Below are 25,600 nucleotides of genomic sequence, written 5' to 3' on the forward strand. Positions count from 1 at the left end.
AGCTGTGGACAGAGAGACCGGAGAGCAGCCATGTACTAGCTGTGGACTGAGAGAGACCGGACAGCAGCCATGGACTAGCTGTGGACTGAGAGAGACCGGACAGCAGCCATGGACTGAGAGAGACCGGACAGCAGCCATGGACTAGCTGTGGACAGAGAGACCGGACAGCAGCCATGGACTAGCTGTGGACAGAGAGACCGGACAGCAGCCATGGACTAGCTGTGGACAGAGAGAGTGTGTTTTGTGTCACTGCAGATGTGTGGTTTCTGTTTCTGTCTCTTTGATCTGATGATAATGACACAGTCTGCTCGGTGCTCTATACTCTGCAGTGCCGTTCTTTGTGCGATAGACAGTCATGCAGTCAGTGCAGAGTTGCACCAAGCCATTCCTTGCTACTGTTAGTGTCAACTCTTACCCTTGCTACCGAAGAATGTTGGGGAGCTCTGGAGGAAGTCTCCCGATCTTCCGCATCGTTCCTTCTTTCCTGCTCTGCAGGCTGGACTGGGAGTCCTGGGGCCTCATGGAGCCCTGGTCTTTACTGCCCCCGGCCGGAGACGGCTACAGATGGAGGAGAAACCATGACATAAGTAGTTCAATAAGTAATGGAAAGACTGTGAGATTATATACTTTATTGTCCCCGAGGGGAAATTTGACAGTGCTAGTGCTTCTACATGAATACATAGAATCAATTGAAACAAGGTGCATATGTCACCTTTATTTAACTAGGCAAGTCAGTTAAGAACAAATTCTTATTTACAATGACGGCCTACACCGGCCAAACCCGGACGACGCTGGGCCAATTGTGCGCCGCCCTATGGGACTCCCAATCACGGCCGGGTTGTGATACAGCCTGGAATCGAACCAGGGGGGTCTGTAGTGACGCCTCAAGCACTGAGATGCAGCGCCTTAGACCACTGCGCCACTCGGAAGCCCAGCATAGAGTAGCATTGTCATCATACATCCCCCTCCCTACCCACACAAACGTGCATTAGTTCATGCCAGGCAAAGGCTGTGACTAGATGACACTTCCACATCATGACGGCCTACAGGCCAGGCTCCAGTCCTTTATCATAGTCCTCCCTGATCAGCCTCTGTGTCTCCCCTACCGTTTAACCGTTTTATTGACAGGGGGACAAAAAAACACGTTTGTATCTGTTCAAACTAACATCTGCTCAAACATAAAAAAGCTGTGTCTCACCTCATCTTGCTGCACAGCCAGTTTAGGAGTCGGTCCGGTTCTGGGGTTTCTACGGGTCTCACTGTGCACGTCATCCTGAGAAAGACGAGCACAGAGGAGAGAGATATGAGACGAGGGAGAGAAATTAAAACCCCACGGTGTGGATTTAGTTTTATGAATGTATAGATTTCAAAAATATCAGTTGAAGAAATACAATTATGAAATGCCGGGGATCAGATAGGAGCTATGGATTTAGTTTTATGAATGTATAGATTGAGAGATCAATTGAATAAATAAAATGCCAAACGTTTCAAGAGTCCCATGCAATTGCAGGTTGAATACATCAGTAGGTTTCCAATTATTGATGTGGATTAACAATGTATGTTTCACAGCTCTAGCGTAGGCCATCCCTTACACAAATCTAGTCTGAAATGTTCAGCTCATGGCTAAATAAACCCTCAAGCTAAATGTGTACTCCAAAATAAAAGCCTCTTCAATAACTTATCAGTAACATCTGTCCAACTCTGCACTTTGCTTTTACATAAGATGCTGTATTAAGCATGTTTCAAGTTCTCGAGTTTGTTTCTGTATTTTATAAGTTATAGTCTTCAATAATCAATGGGTATATATATATATTATTATTTATAGAAATAACCACTGAACAGTAGGAAATACCCAGCGCTGAAACACTCCTGTCATTTAAAATCACAACCATTCCATATTGTCAGAGGACTTCCATAGCTTTGCCATTACGCCAACCGAGGTATTACCGACCAGACCAAAGTAATAGAAAATAGAGCGGGGATGGCGATTGATGGGGTAACACGCATGATCACAAACATGCATGAAGAGGGGAGGAGTCCCTGAGATGGGAGGTCATGTGTTTCTCTCCGTTTAGCTATTACTGTCCCACGTTTTCTTCGTCAAAAAGAAAGAGGTTTGTTATAAGCGGTGGGAAACAACGGAAAAACCTCTGAAGTAACAAGTAAAGGAAAAGTTAGCAAGAACAACCTGAGTTGTCTACACCGAGGGCTATATGCGTCAACCATGTACAAAGTAACTAACCAACCACAGACTCCTATAAAATCTGACATTGCCATGATATTATATTGACACCTGAATTACATCAGGACTAAAACGCTACAAGGACGTGTCATGTTTTTAAAAAAAATACTTCCAAGAGCACATTTAAATGTTTAGACTGGCTTAAGCCCGCGCTGAAGTCAACTTCTGGTGCATTTATCTTTAATACTAAAACCATTGCCCTGTTTATGTGTTTGTGAAAAATAATTAACCGTCTAAAAGATTTAGTGGCTGTTTTTTTTTTTTACGCCTGGATCGCTGAAGGCAGAGCGAAAGCTGATAACACCCTCATAATTAGGTAAATAAAAAGTTTATTACTAAATAGAGAACATTGTGAAATATATATTTAATTTAACTGGACTTTCCTTTGTTGTCATCTCTCAACATATCTTTCTTCACATCTCGTGTTGAACAAAACGTTTGGTATTTTATTCCCAGCAATGGGGAGTCAGAGACACAGACACAGGGGAATGGGATGTTTTTGTGTCCCAAAAAACAGTGCTGCTAAGTAACACTAAAAATAGGACTAGGAACATCAGAGCTCCCATGAACTCATATAACAGTGTTGCTAAGTAACACTAAAAATAGGACTAGGAACATCAGAGCTCCCATGAACTCATATAACAGTGTTGCTGAGTAACACTAAAAATAGGACTAGGAACATCAGAGCTCCCATGAACTCATATAACAGTGTTGCTAAGTAACACTAAAAATAGGACTAGGAACATCAGAGCTCCCATGAACTCATATAACAGTGTTGCTGAGTAACACTAAAAATAGGACTAGGAACATCAGAGCTCCCATGAACTCATATAACAGTGTTGCTAAGTAACACTAAAAATAGGACTAGGAACATCAGAGCTCCCATGAACTCATATAACAGTGTTGCTGAGTAACACTAAAAATAGGACTAGGAACATCAGAGCTCCCATGAACTCATATAACAGTGTTGCTGAGTAACACAAAAAAATAGGACTAGGAACATCAGAGCTCCCATGAACTCATATAACAGTGTTGCTGAGTAACACTAAAAATAGGACTAGGAACATCAGAGCTCCCATGAACTCATATAACAGTGTTGCTGAGTAACACTAAAAATAGGACTAGGAATATCAGAGCTCCCATGAACTCATATAACAGTGTTGCTAAGTAACACTAAAAATAGGACTAGGAACATCAGAGCTCCCATGAACTCATTTAACAGTGTTGCTGAGTAACACTAAAAATAGGACTAGGAACATCAGAGCTCCCATGAACTCATATAACAGTGTTGCTGAGTAACACTAAAAATAGGACTAGGAACATCAGAGCTCCCATGAACTCATATAACAGTGTTGCTGAGTAACACTAAAAATAGGACTAGGAATATCAGAACTCCCATGAACTCATATAACAGTGTTGCTAAGTAACACTAAAAATAGGACTAGGAACATCAGAGCTCCCATGAACTCATTTAACAGTGTTGATGAGTAACACTAAAAATAGGACTAGGAACATCAGAGCTCCCATGAACTCATATAACAGTGTTGCTGAGTAACACTAAAAATAGGACTAGGAACATCAGAGCTCCCATGAACTCATATAACAGTGTTGCTGAGTAACACTAAAAATAGGACTAGGAACATCAGAGCTCCCATGAACTCATATAACAGTGTTGCTGAGTAACACTAAAAATAGGACTAGGAACATCAGAGCTCCCATGAACTCATATAACAGTGTTGCTGAGTAACACTAAAAATAGGACTAGGAACATCAGAGCTCCCATGAACTCATAAAACAGTGTTGCTAAGTAACACTAAAAATAGGACTAGGAACATCAGAGCTCCCATGAACTCATAAAACAGTGTTGCTAAGTAACACTAAAAATAGGACTAGGAACATCAGAGCTCCCATGAACTCATAAAACAGTGTTGCTAAGTAACACTAAAAATAGGACTAGGAACATCAGCGCACCTATGGACTCACCTGCTGTGCTGTGTGGGCTTTAGTTAGTTACCATGTTGTTAAGCACAGGCCATGTTTAAAGACAGTGGACCAAACTCCTCTCTGCTGAGGCAGTGCCTCTGCCGTCAGCGCCATCTCTCTCACACACACACTTTTCCCAAGTCCTCAGGTGAATCTCAACAGTATTTCCTTGTTTCCTTGTCTCCTTCTCATTGGACCAGAAGATCTGAGGTTCCTCCCCTTCTCAACCAATGCGTTTTGAGAGGGACGCGAAGAATCAAGTAAATACAACAGAGATTCTCCCCCTCGTCTCTCTCTCTCTCCTCCCCCCTCTCTCCCATCGTCTCTACTCCCCCCTCTCTCCCATCGTCTCTCCTCCCCTCTCTCTCTTTCCTACAACTGGGACAGTCAGCAGGGAAGTCATTAATGAAATTACTTTAGTCTTTAACTGCAGAGGTTTAACCCCATAAATACTCCTCCTATATGGAGGCAATACAGCACAATAGCCTTCACTCACTCCTAAGTCACTGCAGCAGAGACCCACCTCCTACGTCACTGCAGCAGAGACCCACCTCCTAAGTCACTGCAGCAGAGACCCACCTCCTACGTCACTGCAGCAGAGACCCACCTCCTAAGTCACTGCAGCAGAGACCCACCTCCTAAGTCACTGCAGCAGAGACCCACCTCCTACGTCACTGCAGCAGAGACCCAGACTCATTATTATCAACTCATTATATTTACACAATAGATCCCACCAATAATGTAACGGGGAAACTCTTATTTACTTCCATTAAAGGAAGCACAAGCTTTTCATTTCAACGCATAATGTAAGACGGGGCAGTAAATTAATATATGTTCAACAACTTGTTCTTAAGTTGAACCTAATTAACACTTCATTACGGCTTATCCGAGGCAATGAAAACATTTTTGCTTCTTGCTTGGTTTCTTACGCCATTGCAATTAGTTAGGTGGATGACTGCTGACTTTAATGGGATAACAGAACTGTAGCAGTACTAATGCTCTCTCCAAAAATGACTTGGATGACTGACAGGAGAGAGACCACCACCTGCATGGTAAGATGGACAGGGTCTGCATTTCGGTTGAGAGAAGGACCCTGGTCCCTCCCACACGGTCTACCTTGTCAATCTCAGCGCTCTTCCTCTTGCGTGGGATTTAGACGTTGACCACGCCCTCTGCCTGGCGTTTCAGGGCCATCCTGTCGGGCTGCAGCGGGCTGAAGGAGATCTCAGGCTTGGGGAAGCGTCTGGTCCTGCCTCCCTCCGTTGAGATCTGAGGAGTCTAGCACCGATGGGTAGTCCCCAGACCCCAGTATTGACAGTGAGGGTGAGTGTGGGTTAACCTACAGAGAGTGCCTAATTTTACATTTACATTTACGTCATTTAGCAGATGCTCTTATCCAGAGCCACTTACAGTTAGTGAGTGCATACATTATTTTATTTTTCATACTGGCCCCCCGTGGGAATTGAACCCACAACCCTGGCATTGCAAACGCCATGCTCTACCAACTGAGCTACATCCCTGCCGGCCATTCCCTCCCCTACCCTGGACGACGCAGGGCCAATTATGCGCCGCCCCATGGGTCTCCCGGTCGCGGCCGGCTACGACAGAGCCTGGATTCGAACCAGGATCTCTAGTGGCACAGCTAGCACTGCGATGCAGTGCCTTAGACCACTGCGCCACTCGGGAGGCTAATCAGTTGGAACCATGCAGCGCGGTCTTCTGACAGATGGCATCATTCTAACGCGTTGCCAGGAGCCATCTGGGCTGCAAATCGCTGAACTCATCTTTAAAAAAAACAAGATTTTCTCTTCATCCGCGTGAAAATAGTTCTTAAAAATCACTGCGCTCTCCCATGACTACCGTAGCTATGGAACTCGTGATGGGCATTCCGAGTCTTTTCAGTGAGTCTGATAATTTTGCTCCATTCACCTAAAAGAGCTGTTCATTTGGCTCAGCTCCCAAACGGCTCTTTGTTCAGTAGTGCTTAAAATTGACCTAAAACCATGACAAAATTGTCAATCTCTAATTTAAAGGCAAAAACATTGCCTACCATTATGTCAGATCGTGAAATGAGAGTTCAAATACATTTTTACCTGACAAAATAATTAAGATAGTCTGCCAAAAATAAATGTACATTAATTTTTACTCACTGCAAAAATAAGCGTGGACCAGAATGAAGCTCTCTCCCCACTATCTAAGCCGACCCTAGGCAGTGACTCCCAACAAATCACGAGGCAGACATGCCAGAACGTCGCAACTCGAAACCAAGGTTTGCAGGCCAAGATTTTAGCGAAGATAATCTCAGTGATCATCTTGATAGCTATTATTTTGTGTCTGGGGGATGTGGGCAACAGACGTAGGAAAGGATGTACGGACTCTATGCCAAACTGACGTTCTGTTACGTACAGGCATGTAACACTGGAAGACTGGAACATTGTGGGAGGACACCCGGATGTCTAGAGAGATTAGGCATGTACAGTGAGGGGAAAAAGTATTTGATCCGCTGCTGATTTTGTACGTTTGCCCACTGACAAAGACATGATCAGTCTATAATTTTAATGGTAGGTTTATTTGAACAGTGAGAGACAGAATAACAACAAAAAAATCCAGAAAAACGCATGTCAAAAATGTTATAAATTGATTTGCATTTTAATGAGGAAAATAAGTATTTGACCCCTCTGCAAAACATGACTTAGTACTTGGTGGCAAAACCCTTGTTGGCAATCACAGAGGTCAGACGTTTCTTGTAGTTGGCCACCAGGTTTGCACACATCTCAGGAGGGATTTTGTCCCACTCCTCTTTGCAGATCTTCTCAAAGTCATTAAGGTTTCGAGGCTGACGTTTGGCAACTCGAACCTTCAGCTCCCTCCACAGATTTTCTATGGGATTAAGGTCTGGAGACTGGCTAGGCCACTCCAGGACCTTAATGCGCCTCTTCTTCAGCCACTCCTTTGTTGCCTTGGCCGTGTGTTTTGGGTCATTGTCATGCTGGAATACCCATCCACGACCCATGTTCAATGCCCTGGCTGAGGGAAGGAGGTTCTCACCCAAGATTTGATGGTACATGGCCCCGTCCATCGTCCCTTTGATGCGGTGAAGTTGTCCTGTCCCCTTAGCAGAAAAACACCCCCAAAGCATAATGTTTCCACCTCCATGTTTGATGGTGGGGATGGTGTTCTTGGGGTCATAGGCAGCATTCCTCCTCCTCCAAACACGGCGAGTTGAGTTGATGCCAAAGAGTTCGATTTTGGTCTCATCTGACCACAACACTTTCACCCAGTTCTCCTCTGTTTCATTCAGATGTTCATTGGCAAACTTCAGACGGGCCTGTATATGTGCTTTCTTGAGCAGGGGGACCTTGCGGGCGCTGCAGGATTTCAGTCCTTCACGGCATAGTGTGTTACCAATTGTTTTCTTGGTGACTATGGTCCCAGCTGCCTTGAGATCATTGACAAGATCCTCCCGTGTAGTTCTGGGCTGATTCCTCACCTTTCTCATGTTCATTGCAACTCCACGAGGTGAGGTCTTGTATGGAACCCCAGGCCGAGGGAGATTGACAGTTCTTTTGTGTTTCTTCCATTTGCGAATAATCGCACCAACTGTTGTCACCTTCTCACCAAGCTGCTTGGCGATGGTCTTGTAGCCCATTCCAGCCTTGTGTAGGTCTACAATCTTGTCCCTGACATCCTTGGAGAGCTCTTTGGTCTTGGCCATGGTAAAGAGTTTGGAATCTGATTGATTGATTGCTTCTGTGGACAGGTGTCTTTTATACAGGTAACAAACTGAGATTAAGAGCACTCCCTTTAAGAGTGTGCTCCTAATCTCAGCTCGTTACCTGTATAAAAGACACCTGGGAGCCAGAAATCTTTCTGATTGAGAGGGGGGTCAAATACTTATTTCCCTCATTAAAATGCAAATCAATTTATAAGATTTTTGACATGCATTTTTCTGCATTTTTTTTGTTGTTATTCTGTCTCTCACTGTTCAAATAAACCTACCATTAAAAATTATAGACTGATCATTTCTTTGTCAGTGGGCAAACGTACAAAATCAGCAGGGGATCAAATACTTTTTTCCCCCCCTCACTGTAACGCCGGAAGACTGGAACATTGTGGGAGGACACCCGGATGTCTAGAGACATTACCTGACTGGTCCTCTTCACAGTCTTCACTCCATGTCCTAGTTGACGGTTGTCATGAAGAGTCCTTTTGGAGGGCACTCCTCTGCTTTAGTCTGTGAGAGATATCATGGACAACATCCAGTGTATTAACAAGACCAACATACAACATATGGATGGGGGATTGAATAAAAAAGTTATATTTTTGATAATGTGTACTGCACTGCTGAGGAGAGTTTGCAAGTAAGCATTTCACTGTACCGTTTACACCCTGTATCCAGGGCACGAAACCAATCAACTTCTTATTTTATTTGTTATGATGGAGACTGCTCCCTCACCTGATTGGCTGTCTCTCTGTGTTTAGTAGGGTCTGTGACATTGCTGCTGGCTTTGGATGCAGCTTTCAGTTGTTCCTTCAGGTTAATAATCTCAGTGTCTCTCACAGACAGAAGGCCCCAGTTCACCTACCTCCACCTGGCCATGGTCACTCTGGGGGGGGGGGGGGGGGGGGAGAGAACTTTCCGGACCAATTACGCTATCCATCCACGTGGTCCAAAGTTGTGTTCTCTATCATGCTACAGTACCACAAAAGGTCTATAAAGTGAACTGTGCCCCAATACAGAGTTTGTGTCAGTTTTTAATCGTAATTTCAAAATAATTGATAATAATAAATAATTTGTAGAGTGCATTTCAATGCGCGCAACATTTTTCAATAATGATAAGTGCAAAATACAACTCTTTTAAATTGAAATGACCAACAACCCTTCATCCAATCTTAACCCAATTATTCCCACCTTAACGCCGGCGCGTCTTGGACTCCTGACCCCTTTTAAAACAGCACGCTTTCTTGATCAAACCATTGGATTCCTCGACTTCTTCTGCATCTGTAAATACCAACCAAATAGTTTGTTTGATTAACTGGGCTGAGCTAGAGCGGTGTTAGTGAGATAAAGGCGGATTCCGAAGGGGCCCGGGGCCGGGTCTTTTTTACAAAAACAACTGTAGAGTCCGAATGGTTTGAGCTACAAACTATTAAAAGCTATCTGTGAAAGGCCGAGACTCTCACGAACACACACATAGAAGATCATAAGAAATCCCAGGACACAGTGTCTATAATACTGTAATAAACCTCACATAGTTGCTGTCAAAGACTCCAAACTCCACACAGTTGTCACTGACTAGTTGGATATCAGTGGAGGCGGCTGAGGGAAGGTCGGCTCATAATAACAGCTGGAATAGAGTGAATTGAATGGCATCACCGTCCTGTGTTGGATATTTATTTCCCAGTGAGCAAACTACTTCTGTACTTACAGCATTCATTTAAATTCATTTTAAAATCCGTTTATTTTGCTTTGACGGCCCTTATTCTTTTCAATGACATTTTTCAATATAAAACACATGAATGCAACTCTTTATGTCAAATTGTTATGTGTACTACTTGTAGCCCTGGTTGTCCTGAAAATAAAATGATAAATGACAGACAGGTAAATGAAAAGCCAATTTTTGCTGGGGTTTTTGGGACTGAGAGAGTTAATAGCGCTCATTCCTATAGTTCCAAATGAAAATAGTCTGACAGTGCCAACCAACTAAAGAGTCAATCATGTGTGCTTGAACTGACCTCTGCTGGCTGAGACGTGGCATTGCAGCGGAGACTGGCTATCTGTTCATCCTTGTCTGCGATGCTGGAGAGGAGTTTGGTTAGCTGGACCTACAGAGCTGCCACCAGGGTGTCCCTCCCCTTCCTCCACTTCAGTAGGTCCCTCCCCTTCCTCCACTATAGTAGGTCCCTCCCCTTCCTCCACTTCAGTAGGTCCCTCCCCTTCCTCCACTACAGTAGGTCCCACCCCTTCCTCCACTTCAGTAGGTCCCTCCCCTTCCCCCACTTCAGTAGGTCCCTCCCCTTCCTCCACTTCAGTAGGTCCCTCCCCTTCCTCCACTACAGTAGGTCCCTCCCCTTCCTCCACTTCAGTAGGTCCCTCCCCTTCCTCCACGTCAGTAGGTCCCTCCCCTTCCTCCACTATAGTAGGTCCCTCCCCTTCCTCCACTTCAGTAGGTCCCTCCCCTTCCTCCACTACAGTAGGTCCCACCCCTTCCTCCACTTCAGTAGGTCCCTCCCCTTCCCCCACTTCAGTAGGTCCCTCCCCTTCCTCCACTTCAGTAGGTCCCTCCCCTTCCTCCACTACAGTAGGTCCCTCCCCTTCCTCCATTTCAGTAGGTCCCTCCCCTTCCTCCACGTCAGTAGGTCCCTCCCCTTCCTCCACTTCAGTAGGTCCCTCCCCTTCCTCCACTACAGTAGGTCCCTCCCCTTCCTCCACGTCAGTAGGTCCCTCCCCTTCCTCCACTTCAGTAGGTCCGGCTCCTTCCTCCACTACAGTAGGTCCCTCCCCTTCCTCCACGTCAGTAGGTTCCTCCCCTTCCTCCACTTCAGTAGGTCCCTCCCCTTCCTCCACTACAGTAGGTCCCTCCCCTTCCTCCACGTCAGTAGGTCCCTCCCCTTCCTCCACTTCAGTAGGTCCGGCTCCTTCCTCCACTACAGTAGGTCCCTCCCCTTCCTCCACTTCAGTAGGTCCCTCCCCTTCCTCCACGTCAGTAGGCCCCTCCCCTTCCTCCACTTCAGTAGGTCCCTCCCCTTCCTCCACTACAGTAGGTCCCTCCCCTTCCTCCACGTCAGTAGGTCCCTCCCCTTCCTCCACTTCAGTAGGTCCGGCTCCTTCCTCCACTACAGTAGGTCCCTCCCCTTCCTCCACTTCAGTAGGTCCGGCTCCTTCCTCCACTACAGTAGGTCCCTCCCCTTCCTCCACTACAGTAGGGCCGGCTCCTTTCTCCACTTCAGTAGGTCCCACCCCTTCCTCCACTTCAGTAGGTCCCTCCCCTTCCCCCACTACAGTAGGTCCCTCCCCTTCCTCCACTTCAGTAGGTCCCTCCCCTTCCTCCACGTCAGTAGGTCCCTCCCCTTCCTCCACTTCAGTAGGTCCCTCCCCTTCCTCCACTACAGTAGGTCCCTCCCCTTCCTCCACTTCAGTAGGTCCCTCCCCTTCCTCCACGTCAGTAGGTCCCTCCCCTTCCTCCACTTCAGTAGGTCCGGCTCCTTCCTCCACTACAGTAGGTCCCTCCCCTTCCTCCACTACAGTAGGGCCGGCTCCTTCCTCCACTTCAGTAGGTCCGGCTCCTTCTCAGTGAGCTGGGCCACCAGGGCCTCCTACAGGTTCACACAGAAAGACAGAGCGATTTCTTAGGCTGCATTTTTCACAGGCAGCCCAATTCTGATATGTTTAACAAATTATTGGCAAAAGGTCTGATCTGATTGGTTAAAACACCAATCTGTGTAAACGCAGCTTTTGTATGCTCTGTCTGTAGAGGGTATTGCAGCTGTATTCTAAGGAAAACCTCCCCAGACGTTTCACAATGTTGTTGTTGTTGTCCTGAACTAGATCACATGATTCACCTAGTAAAGGGCTTGACGATTAGTTGAATCAGGTTTGATAACTGTGGAATTAGTTCATACATGGAACGGCTGGACGTCCCCCGATGGGAGGTTTGACCCCCTGTGCGAACTTCCTCATCTCCTGGTTCCTCTTGTCCTCGGCCTCCTTGGGCCAGCCGGATCAGAACAGTCTTCTCAAGCCACTTTCTCCCGTCAGCTTGGTGCTTCTCAGTACACAGCTAGAAACACACACGATCACTTATCCTTGGCAGTACACTTTCACGTACTGATTCATCCAATGTAAAAAGGAGAGGAGAAAATACACGTGATCAACAACTTCATATTGAGATGTCCACCTTCAAGGTCACTTGGGCCTGAACTGCTTCCTGATCTGCAGTGTCCTGGTAGAGTAACAGTCCTTTCAGTTTATCCACCTCTGAAATAAACAACAACAAAAACACTTGAGTATTACCACCATGTTCAGTTGTAATTACTACGCTATGTTTAATTGACTGAACAATGTTTCGTATACACTGAGAACACCTTCCTAACGAGTTGCACCCCCCCCCCCCCCTTCGCCGTCAGAACAGCCTCAATCCATTGTACTCAAAATGTCAATCTCAAAGTCTAACCCTGTGCCTACAGGATCCAGACCTGGGTTCAAATACTATTTAGGGTATTTCAAATACTTTCAAAGACATTTACACGCGTATATACAGCGCAGTCTGAAAGTATTCAGACCCCTTCCCCTTATTTTGTTACGTTACAGCCTTATTCTAAAATGGATTAAATACATATTTTTCCTCATCAATGTTCACACAATACCCCATAATGACAAAGCGAAAACAGGTTTTTAGAAAACAATTCTCATTTGCTATGAGACTCGAAATTGAGCTCAGGCGCATCCTGTTTCCATTGATCATTCTTGAGATGTTTCTACAACTTGGAGTCCACCTGTGGTAATTTCAATTGATTGGACATGATTTGGACCAGCACACACCTGTCTGTCTATATAAGGTCACACAGTTGACAGTGCATGTCAGAGCAAAAACCAAGCCATGAGGTCGAAGGAATTGTCCGTAGAGCTCCGAGACAGGATTGTGTCGAGGCACAGATCTGGGGAAGGGTACCAAAAACTTTCTGCAGCATTGACGGTCCCCAAGAACACAGTGGCTTAAATCATTCTTAAGTGGAAGAAGTTTGGAACCACCAAGACTCTTCCTAGAGCTGGCCGCCCGGCCAAACTGAGCAATCGGGGGAGAAGGGCCTTGGTCAGGGAGGGGACCAAGAACCCGATGGTCACTCTGACAGAGCTCCAGAGTTCCTCTGTGGAGATGGGAGAACCTTCCAGAAAGACAACCATCTCCAACAGCATTCCACCAATCAGGCCTTTATGGTAGAGTGGCCAGATGGAATTCACTCCTTAGTAAAAGGCACATGACAGCCCGCTTGGAGTTTGCCAAAAGGCACCTGAAGGACTCTGACCATGAGAAACAAGATTCTCTGGTCTGATGAAACCAAGATTGAACTCTTTGGCCTGAATGCCAAGCGCCACGTCTGGAGGAAACCTGGCACCATCCCTACAGTGAAGCATTGTAGTGGCAGCATCATGCTGTGGGGATGTTTTTCAGCGGCAGGGACTGGGAGACTAGTCAGGATCAAGGGAAAGATGAACAGAGCAAAGTACAGAGAGATCCTTGATGAAAACCTGCTCCAGAGCGCTCAGGACCTCAGACTGGGGCGAAGGTTCACCTTCCAACAGGACAACGACCCTAAGCACACAGCCAAGACAACGCAGGAGTGGCTTCAGGACAAGTCTCTGAATGTCCTTGAGTGGCCCAGCCAGAGCCCGGACTTGAACCCTATCGAACATCTCTGGAGAGACCTGAAAATAGCTGTGCAGCGACGCTCCCCATCCAACCTGACAGAGGTGAGCCAAGCTTCTAGTGTCATCCATGGCCTCCTTGTAGCTCAGTTGGTAGAGCACGGCGCTTGCAACGGCAGGGTTGTGGGTTCGATTCCCACAGGGGGCCAGTATGAAAAATGTATGCACTCACTAACTGTAAGTCACTCTGGATAAGAGCGTCTGCTAAATGACTAAAATGTAAAAATACTCAATGCTGTAATCGCTGCCAAAGGTGCTTTAACAAAGTACTGAGTAAAGGGTCTGAATACTTATGTAAATGTGATATTTCCGTTTTTTTAAAATATAAATGAGAAAACATTTCTAAAAGCCTGTTTTTGCTTTGTCATTATGGGGTATTGTGTGTAGATTGATGAGGGGAAAAAACAATCTAATCAGTTTTAGAATAAGGCTGTAACGTAACAAAATGTGGAAAAAGTCAAGGGGTCTGAATACTTTCCGAATGCACTGTGTGTGTGTGTGTGTATATATATATATATATATATATATATATATATATATATATATATATATATATGAGTATACAAAACATTAAGAACACCTTCCTAGTATTGAGTTGCACCCCCTCCTTTTGCCTTCAGAACAGCCTCAATTCGTCGGAGGCATGGACTCTACAAGGAGTCGAAAGCGTTCCACAGGGATGCTGGCCCATGTTGACTCCAATGCTTCCCACAGTTGTGTCAAGTTGGCCTTTGGGTGGTGGACCATTCTTGATACACACAGGAAACTGTTGAGCATGAAAAACCCAGCAGTGTTGCAGTTCTTGATACAAACTGGTGCACCTTGCACCTACTACCATACCCCGTTCAAAGGCACTTAAATATTTTGTCTTTCCCATTCACCCTCTGAATGGCACACATACACAATCCATGTCTCAATTGTCTCAAGGCTTAAAATCCTTATTTAACCTGTCTCCTCCCCTTCATCTACACTGATTGAAGTGGATTGAACAAGTGACATCAATAAGGGATCATAGCTTTCACCTGGTCAGTCTGTCATGGAAAGAGCAGGTGTTCTTAATGTTTTGTACACTCAGTGTGTTGTTTTTGTTGTGTGGTTTTCATATAAGCCCTCCAGGGTTTCTAATCTCACCTGCACACCTTTATACCTTGTTTTTTTAATCTGAACAGTTTGTCTTTCACTTGTCTTTTTGTGCGTGTGCGAATAAATAAACTAAAACACCAAATCAACACCAGCATGGAAAACCCCATGAATACAGGACGGAGAGAAGAGCAGCCTAACCCCATGAATACAGGACGGAGAGAAGAGCAGCCTAACCCCATGAATACAGGACGGAGAGAAGAGCAGCCTAACCCCATGAATACAGGACGGAGAGAAGAGCAGCCTAACCCCATGAATACAGGACAGAGAGAAGAGCAGCCTAACCCCATGAATACACTTTCTCCCGAGTGGCGCAGTGGTCAAAGTCACTGCATCGCAGTGCTAGCTGTGCCACTAGAGATCCTGGTTCGAATCCAGGCTCTGTCGTAGCCGGCCGTGACCGGGAGACCCATGGGGCGGCGCACAATTGGCCCAGCGTCGTCCAAGGTAGGGGAGGGAATGGCCGGCAGGGATGTAGCTCAGTTGGTAGAGCATGGCGTTTGCAACGCCAGGGTTGTGGGTTCGATTCCTACGGGGGGCCAGTATGAAAAATAAAATAAAAAATGTATGCACTCACTAACTGTAAGTCGCTCTGGATAAGAGCGTTTGCTAAATGACTAAAATGTAAAATGTACAGGACAGAGAGAAGAGCAGCCTAACCCCATGAATACAGGACAGAGAAGAGCAGCCTAACCTCATGAATACAGGACAGAGAAGAGCAGCCTAACCCCATGAATACAGGACAGAGAGAAGAGCAGCCTAACCCCATGAATACAGGACAGAGAGAAGAGCAGCCTAACCCCATGAATACAGGACAGAGAGAAGAGCAGCCTAACCCCATGAATACAGGACAGAGAGAAGAGCAGCCTAACCCCATGAATACAGGACAGAGAGAAGAGCAGCCTAACCCCATGAACACAGGACAGAGAGAAAAGCAGCCTAACCCCATGAATACAGGACAGAGAGAAGAGCAGCCTAACCCCATGAATACAGGACAGAGAAGAGCAGCCTAACCCCATGAATACAGGACAGAGAGAAGAGCAGCCTAACCCCATGAATACAGGACAGAGAGAAGAGCAGCCTAACCCCATGAATACAGGACAGAGAGAAGAGCAGCCTAACCCCATGAATACAGGACAGAGAGAAGAGCAGCCTAACCCCATGAATACAGGACAGAGAGAAGAGCAGCCTAACCCCATGAATACAGGACAGAGAGAAGAGCAGCCTAACCCCATGAATACAGGACAGAGAGAAGAGCAGCCTAACCCCATGAATACAGGACAGAGAGAAGAGCAGCCTAACCCCATGAATACAGGACAGAGAGAAGAGCAGCCTAACCCCATGAATACAGGACAGAGAGAAAAGCAGCCTAACCCCATGAATACAGGACAGAGAGAAGAGCAGCCTAACCCCATGAATACAGGACAGAGAGAAGAGCAGCCTAACCCCATGAATACAGGACAGAGAGAAGAGCAGCCTAACCCCATGAATACAGGACAGAGAGAAGAGCAGCCTAACCCCATGAATACAGGACAGAGAAGAGCAGCCTAACCCCATGAATACAGGACAGAGAGAAGAGCAGCCTAACCCCATGAATACAGGACAGAGAGAAGAGCAGCCTAACCCCATGAATACAGGACAGAGAGAAGAGCAGCCTAACCCCATGAATACAGGACAGAGAGAAGAGCAGCCTAACCCCATGAATACAGGACAGAGAGAAGAGCAGCCTAACCCCATGAATACAGGACAGAGAGAAGAGCAGCCTAACCCCATGAATACAGGACAGAGAGAAGAGCAGCCTAACCCCATGAATACAGGACAGAGAGAAGAGCAGCCTAACCCCATGAATACAGGACAGAGAAGAGCAGCCTAACCCCATGAATACAGGACAGAGAGAAGAGCAGCCTAACCCCATGAATACAGGACAGAGAGAAGAGCAGCCTAACCCCATGAATACAGGACAGAGAGAAGAGCAGCCTAACCCCATGAATACAGGACAGAGAGAAGAGCAGCCTAACCCCATGAATACAGGACAGAGAGAAGAGCAGCCTAACCCCATGAATACAGGACAGAGAGAAGAGCAGCCTAACCCCATGAATACAGGACAGAGAGAAGAGCAGCCTAACCCCATGAATACAGGACAGAGAGAAGAGCAGCCTAACCCCATGAATACAGGACAGAGAGAAGAGCAGCCTAACCCCATGAATACAGGACAGAGAGAAGAGCAGCCTAACCCCATGAATACAGGACAGAGAGAAAAGCAGCCTAACCCCATGAATACAGGACAGAGAGAAGAGCAGCCTAACCCCATGAATACAGGACAGAGAGAAGAGCAGCCTAACCCCATGAATACAGGACGGAGAAGAGCAGCCTAACCCCATGAATACAGGACAGAGAAAAGCAGCCTAACCCCATGAATACAGGACAGAGAAGAGCAGCCTAACCCCATGAATACAGGACAGAGAAGAGCAGCCTAACCCCATGAATACAGGACAGAGAAGAGCAGTCTAACAACATATGGGAATGGACTACCTTGTGTACTGTCAGCACTATGGTCGTGTCCCAATACCTGTACTTGCGTTCTGAACAGTAGCCATTTTGGGTATATGAAAATATAACATTTTATAGAATGACATTTCGAAAATGTATTAATGCTTTAAATTCCAAGATTTCAAACTAATTTCTGCTTTTCATCTAGTAGAATTCTCTGCAAGCTATTAAAGAAGATGATCGTCAGACCCACGCGTGTTTAACAGCTGATAACAAGCTATTAAAGAAGATGATGGTCAGACCCACGCGTGTTTAACAGCTGATAACAAGCTATTAAAGAAGATGATGGTCAGACCCACGCGTGTTTAACAGCTGATAACAAGCTATTAAAGAAGATGATGGTCAGACCCACGTGTGTTTAACAGCTGATAACAAGCTATTAAAGAAGATGATGGTCAGACCCACGCGTGTTTAACAGCTGATAACAAGCTATTAAAGAAGATGATGGTCAGACCCACGCGTGTTTAACAGCTGATAACAAGCTATTAAAGAAGATGATGGTCAGACCCACGCGTGTTTAACAGCTGATAACAAGCTATTAAAGAAGATGATGGTCAGACCCACGCGTGTTTAACAGCTGATAACAAGCTATTAAAGAAGATGATGGTCAGACCCACACGTGTTTAACAGCTGATAACAAGCTATTAAAGAAGATGATGGTCAGACCCACGCGTGTTTAACAGCTGATAACAAGCTATTAAAGAAGATGATGGTCAGACCCACGCGTGTTTAACAGCTGATAACAAGCTATTAAAGAAGATGGTCAGACCCACGTGTTTAACAGCTGATAACAAGCTATTAAAGAAGATGATGGTCAGACCCACGCGTGTTTAACAGCTGATAACAAGCTATTAAAGAAGATGATGGTCAGACCCACGCGTGTTTAACAGCTGATAACAAGCTATTAAAGAAGATGATGGTCAGACCCACGTGTGTTTAACAGCTGATAACAAGCTATTAAAGAAGATGATGGTCAGACCCACGCGTGTTTAACAGCTGATAATCAGTAGCAAAATGAACGAACGGAGGGAAACAACGCAATTGCGCTTTAGATGACGCATTCTCAGTATGGTTGAGTCTAGTATGTTGATATCTGTCGCTTACTGCAAACATTTTAACTAAACAGTGTGTTCTAAAGAGTATGTAGGACAATTAAGTACACAGTATGTGGTTTTACTAAGTAGTAGGCAAGAACACAGCCTATGTAGGGCAGACAGACATACAGAGTAGAACAGTATGGATTAATGGGCTATGTACCCTTTGCAGGCGTTCTGATAGAGCTCGAAGTTGTCATCAGCAGACTGTTCCTGGATAGAGAAAGAGCTGGATCAAGCTCCGGTCAACAACAAGGGCACATTTAAAGTCAAATAACAAGAGTAGGAGTAAACAACGTAGAGTTTTCAGTTGGCGTATGGTCCTGTCTTTATTGGCGTATGGTCCTGTCTTTATTGGCGTATGGTCCTGTCTTTATTGGCGTATGGTCCTGTCTTTATTGGCGTGTGGTCCTGTCTTTATTGGCGTATGGTCCTGTCTTTATTGGCGTATGGTCCTGTCTTTATTGGCGTATGGTCCTGTCTTTATTGGCGTATGGTCCTGTCTTTATTGGCGTATGGTCCTGTCTTTATTGGCGTATGGTCCTGTCTTTATTGGCGTATGGTCCTGTCTTTATTGGCGTATGGTCCTGTCTTTATTGGCGTATGGTCCTGTCTTTATTGGCGTATGGTCCTGTCTTTATTGGCGTATGGTCCTGTCTTTATTATCCAAGTCAGCCTGATGCCGTTTCTTCACTTTGTCCAAGTCCTGCAGTTTTAGTTTGAGATTTCTCCTCTTCTCGCATGGAGATGATCTTGGGTAGGAGAAACAAAAAGGGCCAATACGTTATTAATAGTGATTGATACGTTATTAATAGTGATTCATAAGTTATTAGTGATTCATACGTTATTAATAGTGATTCATACGTTATTAATAGTGATTTGTACGTTATTAATAGTGATTTGTACGTTATTAGCGATTCATAATGTATTAATAGTGATTGATATGTTATTAATGGTGATTGTAATTATGCACCTACTATGATAGTATCTGTTGCATAAATAAATATTAAAACATCAAATCAGCTTTTACCTCCTTTTGAACTTGCTGTATCTGTTGTTGTTTTTTGAGTCGGCCAGCTTCTCTTTGAGATCAGAGTTGTCATCACCTTTTCTCTCAAGGTCCTGGCTCAAACCCTTCACTTTGTCTGAGTCAAGTTTAGCCGTCTCCTTCAATCTGTGGTCATAAACACATGAGATGAACTCAAACACCACTACATTAGAGAGGTTTACCAGTAAGGAGGAGCAGGGCAAATGAAGAAACATTTAGGCCAATCACAAATCATCCCCATGTGCCCTATGAACTTGTGGAGATCTGAGAAGACAGTAGCCGGCCGCGACCGGGAGACCCATGGGGCGGCGCACAATTGGCCCAGCGTCGTCCAGGGTAGGGGAGAGAATGGCCGGCAGGGATGTAGCTCAGTTGGTAGAGCATGGTGTTTGCAACGCCAGGGTTGTGGGTTCGATTCCCACGGGGGGCCAGTATGAAAAATAAAAAATAAATAATGTATGCACTCTCTAACTGTAAGTCGCTCTGGATAAGAGCGTCTGCTAAATGACTAAAATGTAAATGTAAAGACAGGTGTAATCAAATCTTGTAATAGCTACTCCTTGACCCCTGATAGGCTACGGGGAAGTTTCACCATATTGCTTATACCAATCAAATCCTCTCAGATCTCCACAAGTGCATAGTCTATGATTTGGGATTGGCCCGTAGGCCTCCCCACTACCCAGAGTGAATGGTGCCAGCCAGCCCACTCACCTGGTGATGACCTCTTCTCCAGCTCAGCGTCCTTCTGAGCGATGGCCTCTCTAGCCACGGCCAGCAGCTCCTTCCTCCTCTCCACCTCCCTCCTACGAGCCTCCTGCACCGCAGCGGTCTCCTCATCCTCCCGAACCTCCTGCGCCTCCCTCAGGCTCCTCTGCAGGCCCGACACCTGCGCCTCCTTCTCGAATAGTGTCTCCTCCAACTCTGCCGCTCTCTCCATTTGGGACATGAGCTCGTTGTTATACGACTGGGACACGGTTACAGCCGCCTCCCTCTCTCCGTCTGGCGGGTGCACTGCTTCGCCTCCAGATCAGCCATCTTTTTCCCCTCAAGGTCACGACTTCAGCTACAGAGTTCTCGCTGTCGATGTGGGCCATGGCTTTAGCCTCCTCCATTTCTGCCCTGAGCTGCTCCAAGGTCAGTTCCTGTTGGGCCAGTTTCTCTTTTAGCGCATCCAGCTGCTGTTCTGAGATCTGCTGTTGGGCCAGTTTCTCTCCCAGCTCTCCTTCCAGTTCCTGTAGGAGCCTTTTCTCACTCTCCTCTAGGGCCTCTGGGCATTCTCTCCTCAGTCCCGCCATCTTGTCTCGGAGAAGCCAACGGTCCCTTTGTACTCCCGACGCAGCTTGAGAGGCCTCCACTTCCTGCCCCCAGGCATGTCACTTCCTGTGTCAGGGAGTCAATCAGGGCGGTTCTCTCTCTGACCTCATGGTCACGCATGGCCTGTCGGTCCTCTGAAGCCTGGTCCGCATGCTCTGCAGGCTCCCAGCTAGCGCATCTTCCTGGAGCAGCCTCACCTCCTCCAGCACAGAGAGGACGTCCTCGCGGGTGCAGCTCAGCTTTCAGGTCCTGTACATGTGCTTCCATGCACAACCTTTTTATTCTCCAGCTCTTCAAGCTGCGCCAGAACTTTCCGGTAGCCCGCTCCAGGTTCCGCCAGGCTAAGCTGCAAAGTCTCTACGGTCACCTCTGACCTCACCACTTCTGAGGATTTTCTCCTCCAGCTCCCTGCGCAAGCTGTCCATCTCCTCCTCTCCCCCCGGAACCCTAACAAAGACACGGACGCTTGCTGAATTATCTTTAAAGGTGTTGCAAACAAAGCTTCTGAGGTACGGTGGGATGTTATTTTAGGTTGACTTGATGCTTGACACTGGCTAACTGAATATGAATTTAGTGTTCTCCTTAAGCGTTAGGCAGTGGAATGAGATTAGGACCATTGGTTTGCTAAATATCAAAACAACTGGACACGTTGCAATTTTGGTCAGCAAACGACATTGGAAAATCAGTCCTCTAACGTCCATGTCCAAGTCAATATAGTGAGTGTATACCGTTTCCCAGAACATGAGGTGGTGTCTCTCTACCAACGAGACACCGCAATAATTCCTTCCACAGCTATACAACGTTTGGAAAATACCTGAGCACAGCAAAGCAACAAAAAAATATCTTTATTATTATTATTATTCAAAATTCATATGGAATACAACAACCACTTTAAAAAAACATCAACCCAGAAATGGGGAACACAAACATGGATACATAGGAAACATGATGAAAAGTACACCGGTGTCTGAGACTCAGGGCAGCATTACTTCTTGAGCGCAGACAGTCGCCTCTTTAAGCGGATGTTTTTGCGACCTTTGCCGGTATTCTCTCTCCCCACTGCTCTTACCCCCACAAATGGTGGGAGGGGCTTCCCGGCAGTGCTCGGAGCCCACCCCGTACCTTTCTTGCTGGGGGGCTGTTCATCCAGGTTGGCCTGGAGGTCCACCAGCCGTTTGCGGCTCTCTGCGCGAGAGCTGGGCTTCTCCCCTCTGGAGCAAGTGCAGCTGCTCTTCAGCCGCAGGATCTCATCCTTGACGCCATCAAATGTAGTCTTCTGTCAAGGGGAAAAACCCAACAATGTTAAAATATCTAGCAAGCTGGAATAAAAATGTCACATTCTGGATATGAGCATTTATAAAATGTGACATATGGATGGGAAATTGGCACCAGTCAAGTATAATGGGAGATGTAAGGTGAAATACTGAGTGTGAAACAGGCCGATGACCAGCGCGTCAGATCTAATCAAAGTGCCACTTAAAATGTACATACATCCTTGATAGTGGCTTGGACCTGTTGGTCCATGGTGTTCTGAAGCTTGGAGATCATCTCATCCTTCCCGTGACACATCTCCAGGAGGTGGGAGAACTTCAGCTCCTGAGACTCGAGAGTCTAAAAGGAGAAAACAGAAAAGGTCTGTCAGAACTACTGTCTTAACCCTGAACTAAATCCTAGCGTCATTTGGTTTATGTAGAACGGACAACACAGAACAAGAAGTCCCATTGCTGAAGAAGAACCAAAACAATGGTACAGTACCTTTCTAGCCTCTTCAAGCTGTTCATTCAATTGCTGCACTTGTCTACAGTTATTTTCCAGTTCTGAAATTTAAAAAAACAAAAACGGAAGACAATGACTAATCGACCAAAGGGAAACATTGTGTGCGTTCCATCACAACCACTGTTGTGGGATTAGTCAAACCGATCCGGAGCAGTCATTGATGGATAGTGAAAACAGGTGATTAACAAGTTATTGTTGAAAGAGATGCACTGTAGGTGTATGTGAACGTGATAGCCTACACCAGTATTTCTTAATCCTGTTCCTGGGGAACCCAAAGGGGTGCAGATTCTAGTTCTTGCCCTAGCGTTACACACCAGATTCAAATAATCAACTCATCAAGCCTTTGCTCAATGCTGCGTTCATAACCAAGTGGGAAGGTGGTAATGATCTGAACTCTTTGAAAGGCGATTGGCTAATGGCCAACAAGCTGCATCAACCGTAAATTAAAAGTACAGCTATCATGCATATAAACAAATTATAAGATTTAAATAAAATAAAACATATGAATAGATTATTTATAAAAAGCAACGTTTTGTTGTTGCATTTAAAAATGTTGAAAATGCTGTTTCTGAGGTAAATTTCCTTAGTAGGAGATGTCAGAGGTCAGCATGTGGGAGAAGTCAGAGTTCAGGGATGATAGTTTTCCCCACTAGCATTTACCAGTTGGAGGGCCGTTCAAGTGGATTTCTCCCCAGTCGTATGTGGTAAATACCACCTTCCCACTTGGATATGAACACAGCATTATTGTTAATAAGAGTAGTGCTCGGGGAAAAAAATTTAAAATGTGACCAGGATGAAGAAACACTGGGCTATAAAAACGTTTAAAAAAAAGAGGTGACTGGTTGTCAGTTGGTTACCGTTGGTTTTGACAGAGAGCCGCTCCTGGGTTTGGCTCAGCAGCTCTGAGAGATCAGCCACTCTCTTCTCTTGGTTGGAGATGGTTTCACTACCGGCTTGGGGATGGGTGACCACCAGACATGTCTTGGCCTCCTCAGCCGCCTTCTTAATGCCTGCCAGGTCACTGCAAATGGAGTCAAATATCCCTCCCAACAACGAGCTGTCCTCCTACAGGAGACAAGACACATTTTAGTCATTTTTGAGACGCTATTATCCAGAGACACTCACAGGTAGCGCATTCATCTTAAGATAGCTAGGTGAGACAACCACATATCAATCTCATAGTAAATACATTATTCCTCAATAAAAGTAGCATCAGCAAAGTCAGTGCCAGTGAGAAAAGATGAGTGTTAGTGAAAACAGTTACGTTTTTTTTTTTGTCACCCCAGTTTGAACACCAAGGTAAAGGAAGAGGCATGGCTACATAATGGAGGTTGACACTGCTAATGTCCACCATATCTAGGCAGGCTGCATTACTGTGGCTCGCTCTACTCTGACCAACTCCTCTTGACTGGTGTTACTGTTCACTAGATTGTTCAGTAGATTCTTCAGGATCTCTAGACGCCTCTCTGCTCTCTCCTCGACAATCTTCTTCTCTTTGGCCAGACGTTCCCTGTAAGACAGACATCAAGTTATTATTTCATTTACATTTGACATTTTAGTCATTTAGCAGACGCTCTTATCCAGAGCGACTTACAGTTAGTGAATACATATTTTTTTATTTATTTTTTTATACTGGCCCCCCATGGGAATCGAACCCACAACCCTGGCGTTGCAAACGCCATGCTCTATCAACTGAGCTACATCCCTGCCGGCCATTCCCTCCCCTACCCTGGACGACGCTGGGCCAAATTGTGCGCCGCCCCATGAGTCTCCCGGTCGCGGCCGGCTACGACAGAGCCTGGATTCGAACCAGGATCTCTAGTGGCACAGTTAGCACTGCGATGCAGCGCCTTAGACCACTGCGCCACTCAGGAGGCTAGAGCCTGTTCAGTTATGGATCAAACGCAATAGAAAAACATTTACCTTTAAAGCCCCCCCCCCCCCCTACTACGTAAAGTGCTTTGAGTAGCTCAGTTGGTAGAAAAGCCCTATATAAATCCAACCCATTTTTTTTTTTTTTTAAGCAACCAAAACAACAAAAAGAAATGACTGAAACAAGGCACAGAAGAGCTCACGTGTAATCGGTCTGCATATCAGAGACGAACTCGGAGAACTCCTTGGTGACCTCGTCACGGATGCGGGATTCCAAAGCAAAGTTTTCAGACCTCTCTTTCTGGAGCTGTTCCCGGAGTAGCTTGCTCTGAAGGGTTGACAGACATTTACTTCACATTCATCTCTTGAGGACAGACTTAATTGAGCATTACGTGAGACTTTAGTTCTAGGTTAACCGAGATGAACTTCACATTAATAGGGTCCCAGAGTTTTGACCATTTGACCCGATTAGCAAAACTCTAGTCCCTTTACTATTAGTAGGCCTAAATCTTCCAAACATTTCTAAACAATCAAAATCAGGGCCTGGAAATGTAGGATTTTTAGCATTGGTGAGCCAATTGGAATTTCTGTGTAAGAATCAAATATAAATAGCCACAGAAGTACTTAGGTGGAGACTTACCTCATAAGTGCCTTTATTGATGAGAACCTCGTCGTCATCTTCCACCTCCTGCAAGGTCTCCTCCATCATGCTCTCCTCTTCTGTGTCATCATCCTCCTGCACGTCCTCCAGACTGGTCTCCCAGCCAACCAGGGAGCTCCTTCTCCTCTGACCCAACAGGTTCTTCCTGTCTGCGTTGTTGATGATCATGGACAGTTCCCGGGCCGACCTCTTGGTGGCGAGGTGGGGGACGGTCTTGGTGGTCAGCACCACCACCTTCTGAGCCACGGCGGAGAACTTGAGCACGTTGAGCGTCTCGTCGTACATGGAGGCACACTGGTTGACGTTGACTATCATGCAGGCCTTGCCCCGCCCACAGAAGAAACCCTGTAGGTAGTGGGTCAGCTTGCTCTCCCTGAAGGGGACGTGCTGTGGTAGCCTAGCAACAAGGGTTTGATTGATTGATTCTATTTGTCAGTAAAAAATAATAATACACACAGTAAAACATTTTTATTTATTTTTTTAACGTGACTGG

The 25,600-nt window shown here is 45.9% G+C and overlaps 1 pseudogene across 1 annotated transcript in view; it reads right to left on the reverse strand.

Moving 5' to 3' along the window:
* Window positions 1–420: 420 nt before the first annotated feature.
* Window positions 421–25,600, reverse strand: part of LOC311134349 (kinesin-like protein KIF20B) — a 31,344-nt pseudogene continuing 6,164 nt past the window's right edge. The window contains exons 9-26 of the transcript in view: window positions 25,087–25,504; window positions 24,650–24,774; window positions 23,949–24,084; window positions 23,432–23,639; window positions 22,554–22,615; window positions 22,290–22,409; window positions 21,788–22,074; window positions 21,173–21,245; window positions 20,192–20,842; window positions 19,467–19,610; window positions 11,899–12,006; window positions 11,480–11,542; window positions 9,962–10,096; window positions 8,682–8,832; window positions 8,371–8,459; window positions 5,342–5,531; window positions 1,199–1,273; window positions 421–558 (exon numbers count right to left, since the gene is read on the reverse strand). The product of the transcript in view is annotated as a kinesin-like protein KIF20B (transcript). The remainder of the gene's footprint in view (window positions 559–1,198; window positions 1,274–5,341; window positions 5,532–8,370; window positions 8,460–8,681; window positions 8,833–9,961; window positions 10,097–11,479; window positions 11,543–11,898; window positions 12,007–19,466; window positions 19,611–20,191; window positions 20,843–21,172; window positions 21,246–21,787; window positions 22,075–22,289; window positions 22,410–22,553; window positions 22,616–23,431; window positions 23,640–23,948; window positions 24,085–24,649; window positions 24,775–25,086; window positions 25,505–25,600) is intronic.

Source organism: Coregonus lavaretus, assembly GCF_964263955.1.
Source record: "Coregonus lavaretus genome assembly, chromosome: 1".
Classification (NCBI taxonomy): Eukaryota; Metazoa; Chordata; class Actinopteri; order Salmoniformes; family Salmonidae; genus Coregonus; species Coregonus lavaretus.